This window comes from Salarias fasciatus, chromosome 4 (genome assembly GCF_902148845.1).
Source record: "Salarias fasciatus chromosome 4, fSalaFa1.1, whole genome shotgun sequence".
Lineage (NCBI taxonomy): Eukaryota > Metazoa > Chordata > Actinopteri > Blenniiformes > Blenniidae > Salarias > Salarias fasciatus.
Genome location: NC_043748.1, coordinates 24,892,234 through 24,906,701, shown reverse-complemented (window position 1 = coordinate 24,906,701; position 14,468 = coordinate 24,892,234). Strand labels below are relative to the sequence as shown.

The following is a 14,468-nucleotide window of genomic DNA, read 5'->3' as shown; positions in this document are numbered from 1 at the left end:
CTAATTAACTAAATATACCATTTTGTATATTGGTTACTGGTTCATAATACAATCCAAAAATGTATTATTGTCGTTCTTAACAACCTGATGTTTTTCTATTTTCTGTTGTGTGTCATTTTCATCAACTTACTGAATTGTGTGTTTATGGAATTGATAGGTTGGGCCAACATACGGGAGGAAATTCCTGTCTTCTAAAGGCAGACCTGCCAGTGAGAGGACAGTGGAGCAGCTGTAGGAGCGGTTCATCATTGGCACCACCAGGCTCACCAACATGTAAGCCGACTTTACAGAGAATCACAATTGAACAGTAGTTTATTCCGTCAGATTTGCTTCTTTTTTGTTCCCACATATAAGTCGAAGGGCTCCAGACGGCCATCTGTGGAATGTCATCGAAAAAAATGCTGCTGAGAATCTCCATGGCATCTCAGATAACATCAGTCAGCTATCTGAGATGGCCATGAAGAAAATTCGGGACGCTGATGTCCAGCCAGCAGTGGCAGCTTTCACCTGCTTGGTTTGTAAAGGTATGTAGAAGATAAGTAACACAGGGACTTGTGAAGTGCAAGATACAACCTTCAGCTAATGTACACTTTGTATAATTTTCAATGAACTGTTTGAATGTGATATTTCTGTATTAGAATTGTTTGTTTGTATTTAGAGCTGTCATGGATGAGCCCATGTTTTAGACCTGCTGGTGCTCACTGGTGGGGTGTGGAGCCTGTGTGAAGCAGTGAAGCAGATCAGTTAATTATTGTTTTCTCCTTTCTCATGCACTTTCATGTTTTTGCAGTTCTCATTTTTTTAATGTACATAGTTTATCTTGCTGTTGCAGTCAATTTTTGAATGTTTGTAATGTCATTGTCTGAAATATTAAAGAATAAATATATTGATATTTCATATCCTGGGTTTTGTTTAAATGTGTGGTTCTTGATTCCTTTCTCAATTCATGAACAAACCTTGTCTTAATCTTGTGCTGCAAAAAGGAAAAAATAGCCATCCAAACTCTTTTTCAAGGAATTTTAATGGCAGAACAAACTTCTACACTGTTTTTCTGTCCTCTGATATCTTCATTCACTGCTGACACGGATGAGGTGCTGCAGAGCATCCAGAAAGGCCGTTGGGTTGTCATTGGTGATGCCATCGAACAGGGGAGAGATGTCGCCTGTTCCAGCCTGTCGTCTCGCCTCTTCTGTTGTGAAAGGGTCGACTCCAAAACCTGAGACCCTGGTCAGGGAAGAGCCTCTCTCTGCATCGTACCAGTCTGCTGCAAGAGGCACAAGGCAGCAGGTTCTCAGGAAGCTGGACTGGACAGCCACCTGAGGCCAGAACATTGGGGATCCCTCCTCCTGCACTGGGTTACAAAAAGGACTCAAGGGACAAGAGCCACACATGAGCAACTGAAACAGCCTCAAGATCTGCAGTGACTGGTCACTATTTTTCCTCAAACTGTCATGAATATAGACAAACTAAAACAAGGGGCATGAAAATGAAAGTACCAGAACTCTGTGAGCATTCCAGGACTCCACAAACCGGCTGATGCCAACACTGGTGACCTGGCATGATAGAGCTGAGACGCAGAATCTGACAACCCCATCCTGCATATCCAGGACCTCCTGGTCACAGATGTGTCAGGCAGGCCTTGATTTTGTAGTTGACCCTGTTATTTACCTACAAAGCCGCACTCGGAGGTCCATCTTCGGACATTTCTGTCTGAAAACCCCCGGATCGGGCCAAACTGACTGCACAGGTGTGCAGAGATTTCACCTGCAGTCATGCCGCTGACATTCATGTCCACTATTAAGTGGGTATAATCGTAGACATTTCCAAAGAAAATGCGCGTTTGTTTAATAGTTCGGTGTCGAGAGTGGAGGACCAAAAGCAAAGAGGATGCAGCAGCAGCAGCAGCAGCAGCAGAAGAAGAAGAGAAAGCTCGACTTCCGGTTTTCCAGCAGCGCAAACTTGAGAAATGGTTGAATTAAAAAACGGCCGTATTTTATTTCCCGACTTTCGTTTGATAAACACATAATAAGCAATCAGATAAATGCTCGTTTTCCGTTTTTTGATTTTCGATTTCCAAACGAAAAACGGGAGACGGCTCGTTTTCCGTTTTTTGTTTACCTTAATCCAAACGGAAATCGGAAATCGAATGGTTTTCCGTTTTTCGTTTACCCATATCAATCCGGAAAACGAATGGCCTTAAGGTACACGGACCGTTGACGCTGCTCAAGGAGGATTTATTCAGGGTTGTAGAGGAAGCACACACAAACCAGCTGATGAGGAGGAACCACTGAAAGAGCTGTTTTTGTTTTTTTATTTTTCAGTTTACTTTGGAGGGTTTAAAATAAGCTGAAAATTCCTGAACTCTTTCATGTCATTTTAAAACAGATACCATGCAGGTTAACATTTTTTTTTAAAAAATAGATTGCCTTGCAAATACAGGTTGTCTGATTTCTTTAACCCTGAATAATCATCCTCAGGGTTTTGCTCAAACCTGTCAATGGCTCCAGCAGTGACCTCTGACCCTGCACGCAGCTGGCAGTCTTGGGGAAATCAGTTTTCTCACACAGGCCTGAATCACATGCATTGCAGCATTATCCAGGAAACGGTTGACAGGTGGATCTTCTGGCCACTGCTCAACGACTGAAGACAGGAAAATAGAAATTTATTTTGACAAACTTCCAGAGGTGGAAAGAGTTCTGAAAATTTAGTAGTGAAGTACAAATACTGCTACACTGATTAACGTTTCTAGATAAACTGCTCAGAGTATTATTTCTTTAAACCAATGGACGCTTTGCTGTGTTGTCAGTAGCAGCCATCTTATTTGATTCGTCTGATACAATGCTCCGTTGAAAGCCTTTTCTCAGATGAACAATGGGAAAACTCTGCCAAGACAGTTTGTCTTGTGACCAAATGTTAATATAATCAGGAATTTATTTTTACTAAATGAATTCCCCCTTTTAAAAACATTCACTGTTTTGCTTTAGTTTGGTTTTAATTCTTTAAATCAATATAATTTCTAGATTATTTGAAGTTTTTGATTGCAGAGTGAAGCCCTCCCAGGGAATCAGTCACATCAAAACCCCTTCTCCTTGGTTAAAAACCTGCTGATTTTTCCTGAACTCCCTGATCTTCCTCCATATGAACAAACTCTTCTCTCGCTGTGCATGCTGGGAGTGATTGGTAGACAGTGATGGAGGACACTCATAGTGATTTTAATAATGAGGCTGAGTGGAGGAGGGAGTGGAATTTACTTCATGCCAATAAAACTCTTCTCATCAGGCCAGTTCGTGTCCACCGCTGCTCAAACATTCCACTGCTGTTCCAGCTAAACGCATTTCAGATGGACAGAAGGAGTCTGAAACACTCGGCTTGTATTTGGTTTTATTGGCACCTCCAAAATCTGCAACAAAAGCTGAACCATTTATTTATTCAGAATACAGAAATACACATCTCAGTGACTCCAAATCGTAATAAAAAGTTAACCATGAATTCTAACCATAAAAAGGCACAGAAAACAGTCACTTGGTAGTCATAAAAATGATCAACTACTTTATCAAAAATCATCCAGAGAGTAATACAGGTGACGACCGTAACATTACATTCCAAATGTGAGAACACAAAACACATCATATCATTTAGCCTTTGGCAATAAATATGCAAATATTTGTTTATACCTACATATATATCCTTAAAAATGAAAACTGTGCCATTGTAAACGTAGTGTAAACAAATCAAACTCACTTTTCTCCCATAATTTCAGGACTCCATGCCAGCTGGCCTGCCTTCTTAAAGGTCGTTGCATGGGTTCTCCCGGGGTTCTGGAGGACCAGGCGGTTTGCAGCATCATGTACAGTCCACTGAAAAGACACGGCGAGGGGGGGAGGTGGCCAAACACACCCAGACGGTTTACACACACACACACACACACACACACACACACACACACACACACACACACACACACACACACACACACACACACACTAATACAACTTTTATGAGTTATTTACAGTCCTGACAGGAGGCTGGAGCAGCAGTCAGACATTTGCCGCTGTGTTAAGAACAGCTTTACTTTGAGAGCGGCGTAAGCCCCGCCCACCTGTCAAACGGGAAATGAGTGGAAAATCCATTTTGTCAGTCAGGACGGGAGAACGAGTTGAATTTGGCCCATTTATTGGAATGTGATCATGTCAATTTAACAGAAAATCAAACTGACAAAAGGTACCTCGTCCCTTCAGGATGGTGACATTGTTTTCTCCACCAGCACACCTCACAGAGCAGTGTTCTATGCGGCTATTATTATACAATACAGCCATTGTAATGAGAAGCTTGGACGCTGTTGTATGTATTGCATGATATTTTATTCCAACAGTGGTAAGAGAAATAATTAAAGAAATCACATTTATTACAGCCCCGGAGGGAGGAAGTGAATAAAACCTGTTGAAAGAGCGTCCGCCCTTATGCGACGCTCCTCAGAAACAGCGAACGCACCCGTATACAAACAGGGATCATCTGATTGGTCAGAGCGAGCCGGCTTTCTATTGGCTGACAGCGTTGATACACGAAAAATCCGAGAGCAGAGCAGAGATCCGTGAGCACAAGTTCCGTGAGAGCAAGAGGAGGAGTTTGAGTGTGAGCGCAGAAAATCTGCGCGAGCAGCGTCGTAACCGAGCGCGAGGACACAGTTTGAGCGCGCGCAGAGCAAATTTGAGCGCGAGAGCAGAGCTCTGAGAGACAATATCATGAAATCCGAGAATGAAATCAATAAATGCTGCTCTCAAATCAATTTAAAATGCTCTTGAATTTTGATAGGGATTTCATTCCATACGAAACAGTGGGAGAATGGGTCGGGGAGGGTGGTGCACTCTGAGGAGCTGTCTCAACTGCAGGTGCTGAAGTGCCAGTCCCCGTCCGCTTTGGCACATATGGGGGGGAAGGTGGGTGAAAAGGCAAAGCCCCTGAAAGAGCAGTAATGGGAGGGACTGCTGAAGGGGTATTGTCCAGTCCAGGTGAAAATGTCTCCATTGGAATATTTTCCAAGTTACCTTTGAAGGATTTGAGTCTGTTGTGGTGCACAACCCATGTTCGTGAAGGTGATTTTCTCGGATCTGTAATCATATAGGTAACACCAGGATGTCCATCTTTTGACATGCACTTCACAATGACAAAAGGCCCTTTCCATCTAGGAGCAAGTTTGTTCATCTTCTGAGCCGGATCATCCAGGAGGACAAGGTCTCCTGGTTTGTGTGGATGAAAAATGACCTTTTTGTCGTATTGTGCTTTCTGATGCATCTAAGTCAGTGCTGAATTTTTGGCTGCATCAGCAAATGCATGTGACAGACGTGACATCAGGAAAGTCACATAAGCTGCTGGTGTACCTGGAGTGGGTGAGGTTACAGACGGGCTGCAGTTGAGAATAACATCCACTGGCAAGTTAGGTTCCCTGTCATGCACCAAGAAAAATGGGGAAAATCCTGTACTGGAATGCACACTGGAATTATAAGCAAGTTCCACTTGGGGAAGAAACTGATCCCATTCACCACCAGTTTGTGTAATGTATTTTCCCAGTTGGTCCTTCAGGGTCCTGTTCAATCTCTCCACCATGCCATCTGACTGTGCATGGTAGGGCGTGGTGCGTGTTTTTGTTATCCCCAGCAACTGACACAAATGCTTGACAAGATCAGATTCAAACTGTCTCCCCTGGTCTGTGTGAATAGATTCTGGCACACCATGCTGTTTGACATAATCTTCAAAAATGATCTTTGCTACAGTGATGGCACGTTGGTCTTTCATTGGAAACACATTAGCATAACGTATGAAATAATCTGAAATGACCAGAGCATACCTATTGCCCTGGGATGTAACAGGCAACTCAGTGATATCAGCAGCAATCTTTTGAAATGGTCTGTCTGCTTGAATAGGCTGAAGTGGAGCACGTTCATGGGGCACAGGAGAACCACGTTTTTGACAAGGGAGGCACTCAGTACAAAAAGTGTGCACATCCCGAGTGATGTAAGGCCAATAACAAATACCTCTGGCTCTCTGAAGTGTGCGCTCCACATTTAAATGTCCACTTAACTTATTCCCATGCAGTTCAGCTCAAGCTGTGGGGATGAGTACTTTTGGTAGAACAACCTGGAAGTTCACAGGTGAATGGGGACTGCGTTTAGTTTTTCTGCAAAGAATTCCATGCTGAATGGTAAGGTTGGAATATTCGTGCCACAATTTTCTCAGCGAAGGGGAGGACTCCCTCAGTTTACCAATAGGGGGCCTACTTGCACTGTCTTTCACCCATGAAATGACTGTACTGAGGCATTCATCATCCTGTTGCTGTTGCTTTAAAACTTCAGAGTCAATGGACAGTGTGTTTTCAACATCCTGAGTGAGACTGTCGTTTGTGGCCGTGTCTGCAGTAGGTTGTGTGTCAGTGACAGCTACAGTAACACACTGCTCGGGTCTGTCAATGTTGTCTGTGCTGGGGCGCCTGGACAAGGCATCAGCGTTGGCGTGCTGTTTACCTTCCCAATGTGTGATTCTGTAGTCATAGACATCCAGTTCAAGAACCCATCTACTGCGTCTGCCTGTGGGGTCGTTGTCCACCGGGGTTTTCTTCAGGCTGAGTAGGGGCTTATGATCTGTGATCACAATGAAGGAACTTCCTGAAAGAAATTGCTTAAAATGTCTCACAGACCAAACAACTGCAAACAGTTCACGATCAAAAGTTGACCATTTCCTTTCTGAGGGACTTAGGGTGTGGCTCGCATAGGCAATAACATGTTCCTTATTGTCCTGTTTCTGTGCTAACACTGACCCAATGCCCTCAAGTGACGCATCCGTGTACAGTAAGAAAGGTTGTGAAAAAATGGGATGTGCCACAACTGGTGGGTGGGTGAGAGCATGTTTTAGTGACTGAAAAGCATCCTCACACTCTACTGTCCATCTGAAAGTAGCACCTTTGTGAGTCAGTGAGTGGAGTGGAGCAGCAATGACAGAAAAGTTCGTAACAAATCTGCGATAGTAGGAGCACAGTCCAACAAATGCTCTCACTTCTGTGACAGTCCTGGGAGTAGGCCACTTCTGTACCTTTTCCAAGTTCATTGCATCTGGCTGGAGGCCATGTTTGGAGACAACATGTCTGAGAAAAGTCACTTCAGTTTGGGCCAGGTGACATTTTGTGGCTTTAAGTTTCAGACGAGCAGCCCTGAACCGGTCAAAAACGTCACCTCGGGTCTTGAGGTGGTCACTGAATGTTCGGCTGAAGACGAGCACATCATCTAAATAGATTAAACAGTCTTTCCAGTGCAAGCCATGAAGAACCAATTCCATTAGTCTCTGGAAGGTCGGAGGAGCATTTGTCAATCCCATGGGCATAACTTTGAATTGATAAGGACCGCTTCCACTGTTGAATGCTGTCTTCTCTCTGTCCTGTGGTTCGAGCTCAACCTGCCAATATCCACTGGACAAGTCCATGGTGCTGAACCAACAGGAACCTGACAGGCTGTCAAGTGCGTCTGCTGGACGTGGTAGGGGGTATGAGTCTTTGATAGTGGCTGCATTCAACTTTCTGTAGTCAATGCAAAATTGGTACGTGCAGTCTTTCTCACGTACCAGAACAACCGGGGAGGACCATGGGCTGTAGCTCTCTTCGATGATGTCCTGGTCCAGGAGTTGTTGAACTTGCCTGTCGATTTCAGCCCGGATGTTTGGGGACGCCCGGTATGCTCTTTGCTTGATTGGAGGAGCATCACCCGTCCGGATGCTGTGCTTAACCAGGTCTGTTCGTCCAAAGTCATGGTCATGTGCACTAAACACGTCACAGTGGGATGAAAGTAAAGCCTGAAGCTTCTGTCTCTGATCAGCTGTTAAAGCAGAGTCATTGAGATGAACGTCTGGCAACACCTGTTGAGTAGACTCAGTGTGGGTAGTAACTGCATCAACGGTAGGCTCAACTGTGCAGTATTCATCATCACCATCCTGTCCTAGGGGATAAAAATCACCTAGTTTAGTGTCACCGGGTATGTGTAAGTCAGAGGTCGTTGGGTTCATCACTCTAACATACGTAAAACCCGCCTGAACGTTAGCAACAGTCCGTGCGGCCAGTAAGCCATGGGGACTGGGTGGTCCTGGTTCAACAATACCAGTGTAGTCAATGTTGAAGTCAGGTACACCAATGGTGGGTTGTACTTGAGCGAGAACAGTCATTTGTGACATAGCAGGCACCAACAGTGGGGTCACAGTAATGGCACTGCAACTTAAAGGGGCTGTCTGTGTAGCACACAGCAGTGGAACTTTGGCTCGGTTACCCATCTTAAGGACACCTTCTTTCAGATCCAAAACGGCAAAATGTGCAAGTAAGAAGTCCCAGCCTAATATGACAGGCTGTGTAACATTCCTGACTACTTGGACTGTGTGTGTAAACATCTCACTACCTAGTGTCACATTCACAGAGAGAGTGCCTAGGTTGTCTAAGTAGTCACCAGTCACTGCTCTCGGGACAACTTGAGGTCGCTGTAGTGGTTTTGTTCTCAAAGAGGGGATGGACAATCTAAAGGCTTCGCTTATTAGTGAAATGTCTGAGCCAGAATCAATGTACACTTTTGTAGCAACATTTTCAATAATGGCTAATACATTCCGTGTGAATGCTCTACCTTTGGATTGCTGCACTGATGTGGTCGGGGCCTCTTCCCTAGAAGCAAACACTTGGTCCTCAGCGTCTGCTACTGTTAGAGCTATTTATTAGTCTTTAAGTATTTTCTGAATATTTTCTTAATTATGTTTTGTTTGTGTTATTCCATATAGTGTTTATTTTGTTTAGATTTATTATTTGTTTATTTTGCATGTTTGGTTTGGGTAATTGGCACATTATTTTCTGTTGGGATTGCTTTTGTAGAGTTAATTGGTATCACCTGCATATGGAGGTTATTTAAGGAGGTTGCAGGCAGAGGATCAGGGTGCACCTGGGTGGGGCTATGGTTTTTTACCAGCGTGAGAGAAGCAGCAGGAAGTGATCGCTCCAATTGTTTGCTTGCTTTGGAGAATAAACCATGACAAACCTCACTGGAATTTTGTTGGATTATGATTTCTTTTGCCTGCGTAAACCACGACCCGGTGCACCAGTGGCAGTTTGAAGTTTGAGTTTTGATTTTTGATTTTTGTTGCATTTTAGACAAATAGCCACTACATAACGTAAAAAACCCGCCCTTGGATCTAAAGGACATTACCCCTCTTCAATGAACTTGTTTGGATTTTGGATGAAGATTCCCGGATCATCTGGTTTCTCGCTTTTGGAATTTGCTTCTTCAACAAGACGGCATTTGGATCAGCGCAGCGGCTCACCGATCGTCCTCATCAGAAGCTGGTATGTTGCTGCAAAGCTGTAATGGAAAACAGCCAGAGCGATTGGAGTTCTGCAAGTCTGAAAGTGTGATGATTCGGAGTGAAGCAGCCTGCCTTGCTACTTTGCGCATTTAATGCGGAATGACCGGACTTTGATTGTGGAGCTGCAGCAGTTCAGGAGATCAGAATGTCTGATGCTGCGCCGTTGAAGAGTGACGCCGAAGGGTCGTCAGCCAGGAGAAGCATTAAAACGACTCCTAAAGGCTTGGAATTTTACATCAAAGTGTGTCAAGAAAAGAGAAGTTCCAAATGTAGACAAGCCAAAAGGTACATGGAAAAAATCCGCAAATTAATGGAATCAAACGAAAACATCCGGTTGGTGAACTCTGAACTTTACAAGTTTATTTCCTGTTATCAAGACGCAACTGAAACGCATGAAAGCTTCATAAGCCTACCGTTGCCAGACGATGAAGTTGCAAAGCAGAAGGATTATTTCCAATCAAAAATGACTGTTTTTTTGTGATTTCACCAGTGAAGTAAAAGCCTGGTTAACTGAAAAAGGACATCCGTTTGTGCGGCTGGATAAAGAAACTCCTGATGCGCAAAGTGTAGCAGATTGTGAGGAAATAAATCCTGAAGACAGTGTTTCCAATATATCGCGTGGAAAATCACAAATTTCAAAGTTGCAATCGCGGGTCTCACGGACTTCCTCCACATCATCTGCACGCATCAAAGCTGAAGCTGAGAAAGCAGCGCTGACGGAGCGCGTCGCTGCGCTCAAGAAGAAACATCAGCTCGAAGCTCAGGAGGAGCAGCTGAAGAGACAAAAGGAGCAACTGGAGCTTGAAACGGAGCTGGCAGTAACAAACGCAAAGCTTCATGTCCTCGAAACCAACGCATCTCAGTGTGGCTCACACAGATCAGATGGCATGAACTCTTATTTTGAAAGAAACTGTCAAAACACGGAAAAGCTGAATCCTGATGCAGACACATTCGTTCCAACTAAAGATGAAAATCGCGTTGTGTCCGTTCCTGATTCTGTACCTCAAATAAAGACTGGCGGGTCTCAACAAAGGGCAGACACCCAAATGAACGAAGAGACAACTAATGTTGAGGTCCCAGCTCCATCGGTACGAACAAGGGATGAAAATGAAACAACGCATCACGTTCAAGCTGAAAATCATCCAGACGACGTTGTCACCATAATGCAAAGGCAAAACGAGATCACTGCTTTGTTGGTGCAGTAAAATCAATCCTCTACTCTTCCATCTAGAAACATTCCAGTGTTTGATGGAGACCCGTTTCAATACAGGTCCTTTATTAGAGCATTTGAGAATGGAGTGGAGGAGAAAACAACTAATTGGAATGACTGTTTGCACTTCCTCGAACAGTACACCAGGGGGCAGCCGAGAGACCTGGTGCAAAGTTGTCAGCATTTACCTGCAGAACAGGGATATTGTAGAGCCAAAGATCTTCTTGCAGAACACTTTGGGAATGAGTACAGAGTTGCTTCTGCTTATATGGAGAAGATTCTTAACTGGACACCTATTAAAAGTGAAGATGTTGAAGCACTACAGTCATTTTCCCTGTTTCTGAGAGGATGCTCAAACTTAACAGAGCAAATGATGCACATGAAAGAGCTCGATTTACCATCTAATATGAGAAGCATCATTTTTAAACTTCCTTACAAATTAAGGGAAAAATGGAGAAGTGTTGCTTGTGATTTGCATGAGCGACGTGGTCAGAGAGCAGTTTTCACTGATCTTGCTACTTTCATTGAGAAGCAAGTTAAAATAGCCTCTGATCCACTTTTTGGTAACATCCAGGACTCACAATCCATCAACCCCAAAGCTTCCAATGCTAGTTCCATCAGGCAAAGAAAGAAGGGAAGTTTTGCTACCAGTGTCGCTGAAGTGCAAGATGCAGTTGTGTCTCAGCAGACAGGACATAAACCCAAATCACCCTCTGTTCAGAATTGTCTGTTCTGCTCACAAAAGAGTCATTCGTTGGATAAATGCTCACAGTTTAAAGTGAAAGCTCACCGGGATAAGATTAATTTCATAAAAGAAAAAGGAATTTGTTTTGGTTGCTTGAAAGTAGGCCACACGAGCAAAGACTGCAGGAGTCGTTTGGATTGCAGTGTGTGTCACCAGAAGCACCCGGGAGTCCTTCACATAGAGCGACAGGATAAAGGTACATCCTCGGCGCATAGTCAAAGTTCTGCGAGCTCTCCAAGTGTTTCCACTACTATGACTCAGACCTGTGGCCATATTGGGGCCGGTTGTGAAGATAATTCTATCTTTTCTATTGTGGCAGTTAAAGTCAAGAGCCAAAAGAGTAATAAAACGGTGCAAACATACGCTTTTCTGGATCCAGGAAGCTCAGGCACGTTTTGTACAGAAACGCTGGCAAAAAGGTTGAACTTGAAGGGTAAAAGCACGAGTATTCTGCTGAGAACAATGGGCCAGAAGAAGGTTGTTGATACTCGGGTGTTGTCAGGACTCGAAGTGTCTGGTCTGGATGTGAATGATTTCATTGAGCTCCCAGATGTGTTAACGCAGAGGACCATGCCTGTTTCTGTGTTAAATGTCCCACGTCAAGAGGATGTAGACCGGTGGTCTTATCTAATGAATGTTAAGCTTCATGATATTGATGCAAACATCGACTTGCTTATTGGCACAGAGGTGATGGAACCTTGGGAGGTGATAAATAGCCAGGGCGAGGGTCCCTATGCTGTCAGGACCAGGATTGGTTGGGTCATTAACGGACCGCTGCGTGGCAGAGCTGACAGTAAGAGCAAGAGTGGCTGCCTTACTGTAACAACCAACCGGATCTCTGTTGAACATCTGCAAGAAATGCTGGTTAAACAGTTCAACCATGACTTTAATGAGAGATCATCAGAGGAGAAGCTTGAAATGTCCAGAGAAGACATAAAGTTCATGGACATTATGAACAGTACAGCAGCATTAGTCAAAGATCATTATTGCGTTGACTTACCTTTCAGAGAAGAAAACCCTGTTTTCCCAAATAATCTGTGTTGCAGAGCAGCGCCTGCAGTGCTTGAAAAGAAAGTTTGACAAAACTGAGCATTTCAAAATGGAGTATGTCACATTTCTTCATGATATGATTCAAGGATGTGCAGAAAAGATGCCTGCTGACCAAATGATAAAGGACTTGACTGCACTTTGTGTCAAAGGAGGATTCAAGCTTTTAAAGTGGATCAGCAACAGCCGCAGAGTGCTGGCGTCAGTTCCAGAGGACAGCAGAGCAAAGGAAGTTATGGAGCTGGACTTGGATAAAGATCAACTTCCAGTGGAGAGAGCCTTGGGACTACAGTGGTGTGTGGAAACTGACAAGTTCAAGTTCAAGATCTCCGCCTCACAACAGCCTCAGACGAGAAGAGGCATTCTGTCAGTGGTCAGCTCACTGTCTGATCCATTGGGATTTCTGGCTCCGTTCATCATGCCGGCCAAGCTGCTCCTGCAGGAGCTCTGTCGAAGAAACCAGGGCTGGGATGAAGCTATAACTGAGTCGTTTGGGAAAACGTGGGCAGACTGGCTTAAGGACCTCCACAGGGTGGCGGAGTTTGAAGTTAATCGCTGCTTTAAACCCAGAGACTTTGGCAACCGCGTTGTTGCACAGCTGCACCACTTTTCTGATGCAAGTGAAGTTGGATATGGAACAGCTTCCTACTTGAGACTGGAAAGTGATGGTGAAGTTCATGTTTCATTTCTCTTGGGAAAGGGCAGAGTTGCTCCACTCAAGCAGACAACAATTCCTCGCTTGGAGCTCACCGCTGCAGTTCTTGCTGTCAGAGTTGCAAAGATGCTGCAAAAGGAGCTGCAACTTCCGCTGAAGGAATCCGTTTTTTGGACCGACAGCACAACTGTCCTGAAATACATCTTCAACGAAACCAAGCGATTTCACACCTTCGTGGCAAACAGAACTGCTTACATCAGAGAAGCCACATCTGTTGATCAGTGGAGATACGTGAGCTCAAAGGAGAATCCAGCAGATGAAGCATCCAGAGGAGTGCGAGCTGAGGAGTTGCTGAAAACCCAGAGATGGATGAATGGACCCGAGTTTCTCTGGAGGCTACAGGAGGAGTGGCCTAAGCTGGATGAAAATCTTCACACGATCCCTGCAGATGATCCAGAGGTAAAAAGGGATCTGAAAGTCAATGTGATGGTCAAGGGCATGGAAAATGCTACCAGCAGCTTAATCCATTACTTCTTGGACTGGATGAAGCTAAAAACCTCTGCGGCTTGGTTTCTGAGGATCAAGAAAATTCTAATGTTGTTGAGCAAGAAGAGGAAGGAGTTTTCTGCTGCTGCTGGCCTTCAGAGAGATGTTTCTGATGCTCAAAGGCATGAGGTGGATCAAAGAATGCAGACCTTCAAGACTACACTTAAAGGACAGAGTTTGACACCTGAAGATTATGTCACAGCAGAGGAGGCAATTGTGCAATATGAACAAGGACGGCGATTCAAAGCTGAAATTGCTTCCCTGAAGGCTGGACTTAAAACTGTTCCTAAAGGAAGTCCACTGTACAAACTGGACCCAATAATGGACAGAGGAATGCTCAGAGTGGGAGGTCGGCTGAATAAAGCAGCATTGCCAGCAGAGACCAGACATCCACTCATATTATCCAAAGACCTGCATGTATCCACTCTGATTCTCCGCCATATCCACCATCAGCTGGGACATGCTGGAAGAAATCACATGCTGTCCAGATTGAGACAGAAATTTTGGATAATCAGTGCAAACTCTGCTGCCAGAAAGACCATATCCAACTGTGCTGTGTGTAAACGCCATAGAGGAAAACTTCTTGACCAGAAGATGGCAGACTTGCCTGAGGAAAGATTGTTGCCTGATAGAGCTCCTTTCACAGATGTTGGTGTCGACTACTTTGGCCCAATCGAAGTCAAGAGGGGCAGAAGCCTTTTGAAAAGATATGGAGTGCTTTTCACCTGCTTGACCAGCCGTGCTGTGCATTTGGAAGTGGCATATTCATTGGATACTGATTCTTGTATCAATGCAGTTCGCAGGTTCATTTGCAGAAGAGGCCCTGTCTTGACTCTGAGGTCTGACAATGGCACAAATTTCGTTGGCGCCAACCGGTAGCTGAAGGA

General features: G+C 44.5%; 1 long non-coding RNA gene across 1 annotated transcript; it reads right to left on the bottom strand.

Moving 5' to 3' along the window:
* Window positions 1-1,184: 1,184 nt before the first annotated feature.
* Window positions 1,185-13,231, bottom strand: LOC115387460 (uncharacterized). Its single transcript, XR_003931374.1, has 4 exons — window positions 13,221-13,231; window positions 8,401-8,405; window positions 7,076-7,083; window positions 1,185-1,343 (listed from the first exon to the last, which is right to left on the bottom strand). It is a non-coding gene; the product is annotated as an uncharacterized LOC115387460 (long non-coding RNA).
* Between the last annotated feature and the right edge of the window lie 1,237 nt (window positions 13,232-14,468).